General features: G+C 46.4%; 1 long non-coding RNA gene across 1 annotated transcript; it reads left to right on the top strand.

The window, feature by feature from the left end:
* Positions 1–5,092: 5,092 nt before the first annotated feature.
* Positions 5,093–9,134, top strand: LOC112257112. Its single transcript, XR_002954512.1, has 3 exons — positions 5,093–5,671; positions 8,025–8,091; positions 9,013–9,134. It is a non-coding gene; the product is annotated as an uncharacterized LOC112257112 (long non-coding RNA).
* The last annotated feature ends 1,130 nt before the right edge of the window (positions 9,135–10,264 follow it).

The raw sequence follows: 10,264 nt of genomic DNA, 5'->3' as shown, positions 1-10,264 counted from the left end.
AATATGTTTGTGATGCACTTACACATAACACTTTTTTTGAGTGATGAATGAGTGTATCGTCTTCAATTTATAAGTTAAGGTAAGTAAATGCATGTATGCAAATTATTTTTCAATCTTCAACATAGAAATGCTACCAAAATTGTTTTACTGAAATTTGTTACAAATGATGGAGTTACTCGTGATTTACTGAACAATATTTTGAAAGAGGAAGTAAAGTACTTAAAACATATGTTTTCGTTTCAGTCTCCTCCATCTCCACTAACTGAAGCTGTATGGATTTTTTTCCTATTAATAATGTAAAATTAACATGTGTACAGAAAGACTGTGAAGGCCAAATTACAGAGGAGGAACATCTTGATGCAATTAAAGCCTTTAAGTCTGGTAAAACTCCAGGGCTTGATGACATACCAATGGAGGTATACCGAACTTGTTTTGAGATACTCAGTGTACCATTATTAGCATGTTTTCACCATTCCTATTTAAATGGTCGATTATTGGACACTCAACAAGAAGGTCTGATTTCATTATTACTGAAACAGGATCCAAGTGGTATTTATATAAAGATCCAGTCCATTTAAAAAATTGGAGGCCTCTTACACTTCAGTATTGTGATGCAAAAATTCTAGCTAAATGCTTAGTGCATAGAATTAAAAAGGTTTTGTTCCATATTATTCATCCTAATCAGACAGGTTTTTACATGGATGATACATTGGAGATTGTAGTGGTATGGGTGTAGTTGGTGCAGAGGAGTCGGGCGCAGGACAGCAGAGATGAGTAACACAAGTAACTTTACTCAAATATTCCAATAACATGTCGTAATACCGAGCCCACAATAAAGGACCGAACATACATAAAACAATCACGTACAAAAACCACGCCCTGACCTTAGAGAGACGTTTTATTTCTCAATTTTGGTTAGGGCAGGGTGTGATTTGGGGTGGGCATTCTATGTTGTTTGTTTCTATGTTTTGGCCGGGTATGGTTCTCAATCAGGGACAGCTGTCTATCGTTGTCTTTGATTGGGAATCATACTTAGGCAGACTTTTTTCCTTTTGGTAGATGTGGGTAGTTGTCTTCGTTTGTGCATGTATAGCATTACGGAGCTTCACGTTATTTTTTGTTGTATTATTGTTTTGTTGGCGACATTTGCAAATAAAGAAAAAAGTACGCTCACAAACGCTGCACCTTGGTCCATTCCATACGACGATAGTGACAGAACTACCCACCACCAAAGGACCAAGCAGCGTGGAGAAAGGGACTCATGGACATGGGAGGAGATCCTAGACTGTAAAGGACCCTGGAGGCAGGCTGGAGAATATCGCCGTCCAAAGGAGGAGATTAAGGCAGCGAAGGAGGAGCGGCGACGATATGTGAGGAGGCAAGTCATCGATGGAAGTCCGAGAAGCCACTCAAAACTTTTTTTGGGGGGGGGAACACAGGGAAGTTGGCGGAGCTAACTCCCCGTGCTCATGGCAAAGAGCGTGGTACTGGTCAGGCACCATGTTATGCGGTAAAGCGCACGGTGTATCCAGTGCGCGTGCAGAGCACGGTGCGTCGGAGCCAGCTCTCCGCAAGTGCCACACTAGAGTGGGCATCCAGCCAGGGCAGATTGTGCCAGCTCAGCGCTCTTGGTATCCTGCGCCGGCTCTCCGCACTGTGTCTCCGGTGCGCTGTGACAGTTCAGTGTGTCCTGTGCCTGTGCTCCGCACATGCCGGGCTAAAGTGGGCATTCAGCCACGAGGAGCGGTGCAAGTGTTAAGCACCAGATCTCCAGTGCTCCCCCACTGTCCGGATCGACCTGTGCCTGCGCTCTGGAGATGCCAGGCAAAGTGGGCATTCAGCCTGGGAAAAGTGGTGCCAAGGAGAAGCACCAGATCTCCAGTGCTTCCCCACAGCCCGGTTCATCCTGTGCCTGCTCCACGAGTCAGTCCGGAGCCTTCGGCGACAGTCACTAGTCCGGAGCCTCCGGCGATGGTTCCCAGTCCGGGGCCTGCGGCGACGGTCCCCAGTCCGGGGCCTGCGGCGACGGTCCCCAGTCCGGGGCCTGCGGCGACGGTCCCCAGTCCGGGGCCTGCGGCGATGGTCCCCAGTCCGGGGCCTGCGGCGAGGGTCCCCAGTCCGGGCCTGGGGTGAGGGTCCCCAGTCCGGGGCCTGCGGCGAGGGTCCCCAGTCCGGGCCTGGGGTGAGGGTCCCCAGTCCGGGCCTGGGGTGAGGGTCCCCAGTCCGGGCCTGGGGCGAGGGTCCCCAGTCCGTGGCTTGCGGCGAGGGTCCCTGGGTCCCGCGAGGGTACTTCCCATTAAGACAGCGCACTGTCCGACCGATGCCAGGATGACTAGAGGAGGGTGACTTGTGGGCCCAATAGATCAAATGGTCGCGGACAGCAGACAGAACGTACAGACGCCCAGCTGGACACTGAAGGGGAGAGGGCTCTGTACGTAACGCCCGCTCGATGTCCACGTCCAGCTCCCACACGACCGGGGCCACCAGGCAAGAGGCCGAAAGTACGGGAGTGTGATCTATGGACTTCTCCTCTGTGTTATACATCCGGGACTTCTGGGAACCTGGTCTGTAGGACAGGGTGAAAACAAAACGGGTAAAGAACATGGCCCACCTTGCCTGGCGAGGGTTCAGTCTCCTTGCCGCCCAGATGTACTCCAGATTACGGTGGTCAGTCCAGATGAGAAAAGGGTGTTTAGCCCCCTCAAGCCAATGTCTCCACGACTTCAGAGCCTTGACAACAGCCAACAGCTCCCAGTCCCCCACATCATAGTTTCGCTCAGTGTACCAGAGCGCTGAGAGAACACAGCTCCTATCCCAGCCTCGGACGTGTCCACCTCCACTATGAACGCTAAAGAGGGATCTGGGTGAGCCAGCACGTGAGCCGAGGTAAACAGAGCCCTCAGGTGACCAAAAGCATCATTGCCTCAGCTGACCAATGCAGTCGCACCGGTCCCCCCTTCAGCAGTGAGGTAATGGGAGCCGCTACCTGACCAATGCCCCGGATAAACCTCCGGTAGTAGTTGGCAAAGCCTAGAAACCGCTGCACTTCCTTTACCGTGGTGGGAGTCGGCCAATTACGCATGGCTGAAATGCGGTCACTCTCCATCTCCACCCCTGAAGTGGAAATGTGGTACCCCAGGAAGGAGACGGACTGTTGGAAGAACAAACATTTCTCAGCCTTGACATACAGGTCATGCTCCAACAGTCGACCAAGCACCCTGCGCACAAGCGACACATGCTCGGCGCATGTAGCGAAGTATATCAGAATGTCATCGATATACACCACTACACCCTGCCCGTGCAGGTCCCGGAAAATCTTGTCTACAAAGGCCTGGAAGACTGATGGAGCATTCATCAACCCGTACGGCATGACGAGGTACTCATAGTGCCCTGAGGTGGCACTAAATTCCGTCTTCCACTCGTCCCCCTCCTGGATAAGCACCAGGTTGTAAGCGCTCCTAAGATCCAATTTTGTGAGGAAGCGCGCCCCGTGCATTGACTCTATCGTACTGGCTATGAGAGACAGCGGTTAGCTGTAGCTCACAATGATTTGGTTGATACCTCGATAGTCACTGCACGGGCGCAGACCTCCATCCTTCTTCTTCACAAAAATAAAACTTCGAGGAGGCAGGTGAAGTGGAGGGTGTACACTTGCCCCAGGGATTCGGAGACATATGTTTCCATAGCCGCTTGTCTTCTTACAGAAGGCCTGAGCCAAATCGGCATATTCAGAGGGGATGCGCACGGTGGAGACCTGGTCTGGACTTTCCAAAAAACTGTCAAACTGTCGAAAACAGTCGAAAACTGCCCGAAAGCGGCGGGTGAACTCCACGTAATGGTCCATCACAGATTCTCCTTCCTCCAATACGGCGTTGGCCCACTCCAGGGCTTTCCCTGAGAGACCGGAGACGAGGGCGGATACGCTTTCACGTCCCGAAGGAGCCGGGTGGACGGTCGCCAGGTAGAGTTCCAGCTGGAGTAGGAACCACTGGCATCCGGCAGCCGTCCCAACATACTCCCTCTGGAGCGAGAGCCGAATCCCACTGGGACCGGGTGAAGGAGGGGTGAATAGTGGTGTCTGTTGTAGTGGTGCCGGTGGAGGCGCTGGAAGAACTCCTCCTGCCTCCCATCGGTCCATCGTCTGCAGCACGCGATCCATGGCGGTGCCTAGACGTTGCAACATGGTCGCATGCTGCTGGACGCGCTCCTCGATCGCCAAATAGGGGTTGTCTGCTCCTGCTGACTCCAATTTTTGGGTGCGTGATTCTGTAGTGGTCTAGGTGTAGCTGGTGCACAGGAGTCAGGCGCAGGACAGCAGATGAGTAACACAAGTAACGTTACTCAAATATTCCAATAACATGTCGAAATATCGAGCCCACAATAACAGACCGAACATACATAAAACAATCACGCACAAAAACCGTGGGGAAAACAGAGGGTTAAATAATGAACATGTAATTGGGGAATTGAAACCAGGTGTGTAAAACAAAGACAAAACAAATGGAAAATGAAAAGTGGCTCGAAAATGAAAAGTGGATAGTCACCGGCTAGAAGGCCGGTGATGTCGACCGCCGCATTCGGAACGCCATCGCCAATCCACTTTTCATTTTCCAATTGTCATGTTGTGGGGGTGCTTTGCTGAAGGAGGGACTGGTGCACTTCACAAAATAGATGGCATCATCAGGTAGGGTAATTATGTGGATATATTGAAGCAACATCTCAAAACATCAGTCTTCCAAATGGACAATGACCCCAAGCATACTTCCAAAGTTGTGGCAAAATGGCTTAAGGACAACAAAGACAAGGTATGTCCATCACAAAGCCCTGACCTGACCAAGGAGTGGCTATCACAAAGCCCTGACCTCAATCCCATATAAATTTTTTGGGCAGAACTGAAAAAACGTGTGCAATTTATTGTGGGAAGCTTGTGGAAGGCTACCCAAAACGTTTGATCCAAGTTAAACCATTTAAAGGCAATGCTGCAAAATACTAATTGAGTGTATATAAACTTCTGACCCACTGGGAATGTGAGGAAAGAAATAAAAGCTGAAATAAATCATTCTCTCTAATATTATTCTGAAGTGGTGATCCTAACAGACCTAAGACAGGGAATTTTTACTCTGATTAATTGTCAAAAATTGTGAAAACCTGGGTTTAAATGTATTTGGGTAAAGTGTATGTAAACGTCTGACTTCAACTGTATATAAATTCTGGAAATGGAATTCTAAGCATCACTCAGAAAAGGCTCTGCGAACGTTTGTTTCCATTAATTTGCTATGGGCTCGCGCTAGCTTAGCCAATGTCCTTTTGCCATTTTTCAGCCTTGGATGAATTTGGACTTGTTCTATTGTCCAACCTAGTCTTATCTCATGCTTGCATGGTGATTGAGTTAGCTAGTGTTACTGTACTATTTTTCAATGGTTTCTGACAGTGGCTTTAGTAGGACTTGTGGAGTTGAGGAGGATGGATACAATTTCTGTTAACTAATGTTACCTACCTAACGTTAGCTTAACTTCAATTTAATGTGGCCAAGTTAGTGTAGCTAGCTAGCTATGTTTCTAACTTTCTTTATTTCTGTTCTTAAATGCAGAGTCAAGGCCAGTGAATGGACAGCTTTGTAAAGATACCCTGAATGAGTGGAACCTGGCCTCTTTCATTACAAAGTTTGATGGTAAGTCAAATGTAGACATTTCATTTTGAGAGTTGGGACAGAGCTTTGGGGGTGAAAAAACACAGATTTTCATTGACCCTGTGTAAAACATCCTTCCACATTGTCATTGATAACTAAAAGTACAGCCTTAATGGATAGACTTAACTTCACTGTAGACTCTTAGAACCATGCAGCCACTTTGGGACTAGATACATTAAATGCACAGCTACCATAGATAGTCTGGCCTACATTTTACCATACTTGTTTTATTGGTAATTTGCACAGATGTCTGTCACAGTGACCAACCTGACACACAACACACACATCACAGCCTGGGAGGAGCTCATGGACTACAGCTCGGCATTCAACGCTACAGCTCGGCATTCAACACCATAGTACCCTCCAAGCTCGTCATCAAGCTCGAGACCCTGGGTCTCGACCCCGCCCTGTGCAACTGGGTACTGGACTTCCTGACGGGCCGCCCCCAGGTGGTGAGGGTAGGCAACAACATCTCCTCCCCGCTGATCCTCAACACTGGGGCCCCACAAGGGTGCGTTCTGAGCCCTCTCCTGTACTCCCTGTTCACCCACGACTGCGTGGCCATGCACGCCTCCAACTCAATCATCAAGTTTGCGGACGACACAACAGTGGTAGGCTTGATTACCAACAACGACGAGACGGCCTACAGGGAGGAGGTGAGGGCCCTCGGAGTGTGGTGTCAGGAAAATAACCTCACACTCAACGTCAACAAAACTAAGGAGATGATTGTGGACTTCAGGAAACAGCAGAGGGAACACCCCCATCCACATCGATGGAACAGTAGTGGAGAGGGTAGCAAGTTTTAAGTTCCTCGGCATACACATCACAGACAAACTGAATTGGTCCACTCACACAGACAGCATCGTGAGGAAGGCGCAGCAGCGCCTCTTCAACCTCAGGAGGCTGAAGAAATTCAGCTTGTCACCAAAAGCACTCACAAACTTCTACAGATGCACAATCGAGAGCATCCTGGCGGGCTGTATCACCGCCTGGTATGGCAACTGCACCGCCCTCAACCGTAAGGCTCTCCAGAGGGTAGTGAGGTCTGCACAATGCATCACCGGGGGCAAACTACCTGCCCTCCAGGACACCTACACCACCCGATGCTACAGGAAGGCCATAAAGATCATCAAGGACATCAACCACCCGAGCCACTGCCTGTTCACCCCGCTGTCATCCAGAAGGCGAGGTCAGTACAGGTGCATCAAAGCTGGGACCGAGAGACTGAAAAACAGCTTCTATCTCAAGGCCATCAGACTGTTAAACAGACACCACTAACATTGAGTGGCTACTGCCAACACACTGTCAATGACACTGACTCTACTCCAGCCACTTTAATCATGGGAATTGATGGGAAATGATGTAAATATATCACTAGCCACTTTAAACAATGCTACCTTATATAATGTTACTTACCCTACATTATTCATCTCATATGCATACGTAGATACTGTACTCTATATCATCGACTGCATCCTTATGTAATACATGTATCACTAGCCACTAACTATGCCACTTGGTTTACATACTCATCTCATATGTATATACTGTACTCGATATCATCTACTGTATCTTGCCTATGATGCTCTGTACCATCACTCATTCATATATCCTTATGTACATATTCCTTATCCCCTTACACTGTGTATAAGACAGTAGTTTTTTTTGAATTGTTAGTTAGATTACTTGTTCGTTATTACTGCATTGTCGGAACTAGAAGCACAAGCATTTCGCTACACTCGCATTAACATCTGCTAACCATGTGTATGTGACAAATAAAATTTGATTTGATTTGATTTTGATTTGATTTGGACTCTTACGGGTAAAGTGCCTTACTCAAGGGCACAACAGCAGAAGTATACAGAGATATTGTAGCTGGTAAACTGGCTGACAGATCACTCCCTGCAGATTTCCTGCACAGATTTCCCTGCAGGCAGTTCTGATGTTCAAATATCAGCCTACCTTTCTGATCTCAAAGCTACTGCCACCCCCTTTGTGCAACCATTTGACCTAGCTTATCAACCCTTCCGTCAAATTATTTCATTTGGAAATGTGAGTGAAACTATCCCTTAAGATCTCCCCCCTAGTGGTTAAGCCTAGCGGTTAAGATAATTGATTCGAATCCCCAGGCCAGCAAGTTGAAAAATCTGCCGTTCTGCCCTTGAGCTTTGGCAATTAAACCCAAACAACAACTGCTCCCCAGGAGCCGTGGATTTGATTAAGGCAGACCCCCGCACTTCTCTGATTCAGAGGGGTTGGGTTAAATGTGGAAGACATGCATTCATTTTTCAGTTTAATGCATTGATTGGGTACCCTTTTACCCTCTCTTTTGCAGTGGAAGAGATGGAACATGAAACGCTCTTGCTGTTGGAGGACTCGACTATAGCCTGAAGTTCAATGCAGTGAGTATTCTGTAAAAGCCACCTTTTTATAAACGAGAGGATGTGTTTGAATTTAATTCTGGTTGCTGTGATTAACTAGCCTGGCTGAAGCTACCCACGTGACTCACAGTGCAGGGAGAGCTGTGACCACACTGGGCTGGAAAGGAGGCTGTTTGTTATTGCAATATATGCTAATAAATTGTACGACAGGGTTTGAATGGTTCTCTCAAATGTTTTTTTGAGAACTCTCATTGTTTGGATTTGAAAATCCAACCATTGTAATAGAAGGGGGTGGCGCTCAGGGGCTGTGTGTGGCTGTGGGTGTTTGAGTGAGAAGGAACCAGAGGAGAGTAAACCAGTAAAAGCACAGGCCCCTTCATTATCGACTCATTGTGCCGACGACATCAAATAAATCAGGTGGACTTCAATAATTATGTGTTAGCCATAACTAGTGATGGAAAAGTAATTGTTTGTCTGGTTACACCATAACACAATTTTGAGTCTCACAGGCATTAGAAACAGCATTGCATGTGGATATGGTGGGAACATGTGGATCTGAGCAAGTGTGATGTCATTGATGTTTGTTGATACGTATGCAAATGTTAAGTTGCCTATTGTTTTTGTCAATGCATGTTGTTTCTTAAAAATATTATTTTTTACATTGTTTTTTTTTTACAAAGTTATTGTCTGCTTTACTAATGATTACTCAAGACTTCTCATTTTAAACCCAAACTACTTGGGGAAACTCACTGATAACTGGATCGCGGTCTTCAAGGACACTTTTCAAACAACTTTGCTTCGTTAGCCCAGAGAAAAGCAGGCCCAATATCTTCTCTTTGAAGTGCAGGTATAGTTTTAATTGACCCTGCTGGTGGTGTCTCAGATTCTCATTTATTTTAACCTGAAACAATCAAGTTATTCACTAAACATTCTTCTCTCCAGAAACACAAGGTGACATCGCTTTAACACTTCTACCAGTGGTCCTCCCAACACCAGTCTACAAGATAGGCAGGAAGACATTCCGACCCAGCTTCAATGAGATCAGAACGTCCTTCCTTGATTTGCGGCCTGTAAGTTTAAATAGTGGATAGGCATAGGGAAAGTGATGGGGAAATTAGATGATGGCATTTTGTAAACCTTGAATGAAATGTACAGCATTCTAAAATCATAACTGCACACTCCAAGACATAAGGTAGGTTTCCATCCAATTTGCGGCAGATATTAATGCGCATATTCTCAAATCTGCTTAAAAAAACAATCAAATCAAATGTTATTTGTCACATGCTCCGAATACAACAGGTGTAGTAGACCTTACCGTGAAATGCTTACTTATAAGCCCTTAACCAACAATGCAGTTAAGAAAATAGTTAAGAAAATATTTACTAAATAAACTAAAGTAAAACATTTCATGAAAAGTAACACAATGAAATAACAATAACGAGGCTATTTACAAGGGATACCGGTACCAAGTCAATGTGCGGGGGTACAGGTTAGTCAAGGTAATTTGTACAGGTAGGGGTAGAGTAACTATGCATAGATAATAAACAGTAAGTAGCAGCAGTGTAAAAACAAAGGGGGGGGGGGATCAATGTAAATGGTCCGGGTGGCCATTTGATTAATTGTTCAGCAGTCTTATGGCTTGGGGGTAGAAACTGTTAAGGAGCCATTTGGACCTAGACTTGCGGTAGCAGAGAGAACAGTCTATGACCTAGGTGACTGGAGTTTTTGACAATTTTTTGGGCCTACCTCTGACACTGCCTAGTATATACAGTACCAGTCAAAAGTTTGGACACACCTACTCATTCAAAGGTTTTTCTTCTCTACATTGTACAATAATAGTGAAGACATCAAAACTATGAAATAACACATATGGAATCATGTAGTAACCAAAAAAGTATTAAACAAATCAACATATATTTTATATTTGAGATACTTCAAAGTAGCCATGAACCATGGAGGAGGAGGTGTGGGGGTGCTTTTTTGCTTTAGTGACACCGTCAGTGATTTATTTAGAATTCAAGGCACACTTAACCAGCATGACTACCACAGCATTCTGCAGTGATACGCCATCCCAAGTGCTCAGCATATGTGAGAACTCCTTCAAGACTGTTGGGAAAGCATTTCAAGCATTCCATATGCCATGCCACAGTTGCCCTTAGTTGACCCGAATGTGGGTAATGATGAGAGATGGTTT

This window comes from Oncorhynchus tshawytscha, linkage group LG24, assembly GCF_018296145.1.
Source record: "Oncorhynchus tshawytscha isolate Ot180627B linkage group LG24, Otsh_v2.0, whole genome shotgun sequence".
Classification (NCBI taxonomy): domain Eukaryota; kingdom Metazoa; phylum Chordata; class Actinopteri; order Salmoniformes; family Salmonidae; genus Oncorhynchus; species Oncorhynchus tshawytscha.
This window is presented reverse-complemented; position numbering and strand designations above follow the sequence as displayed.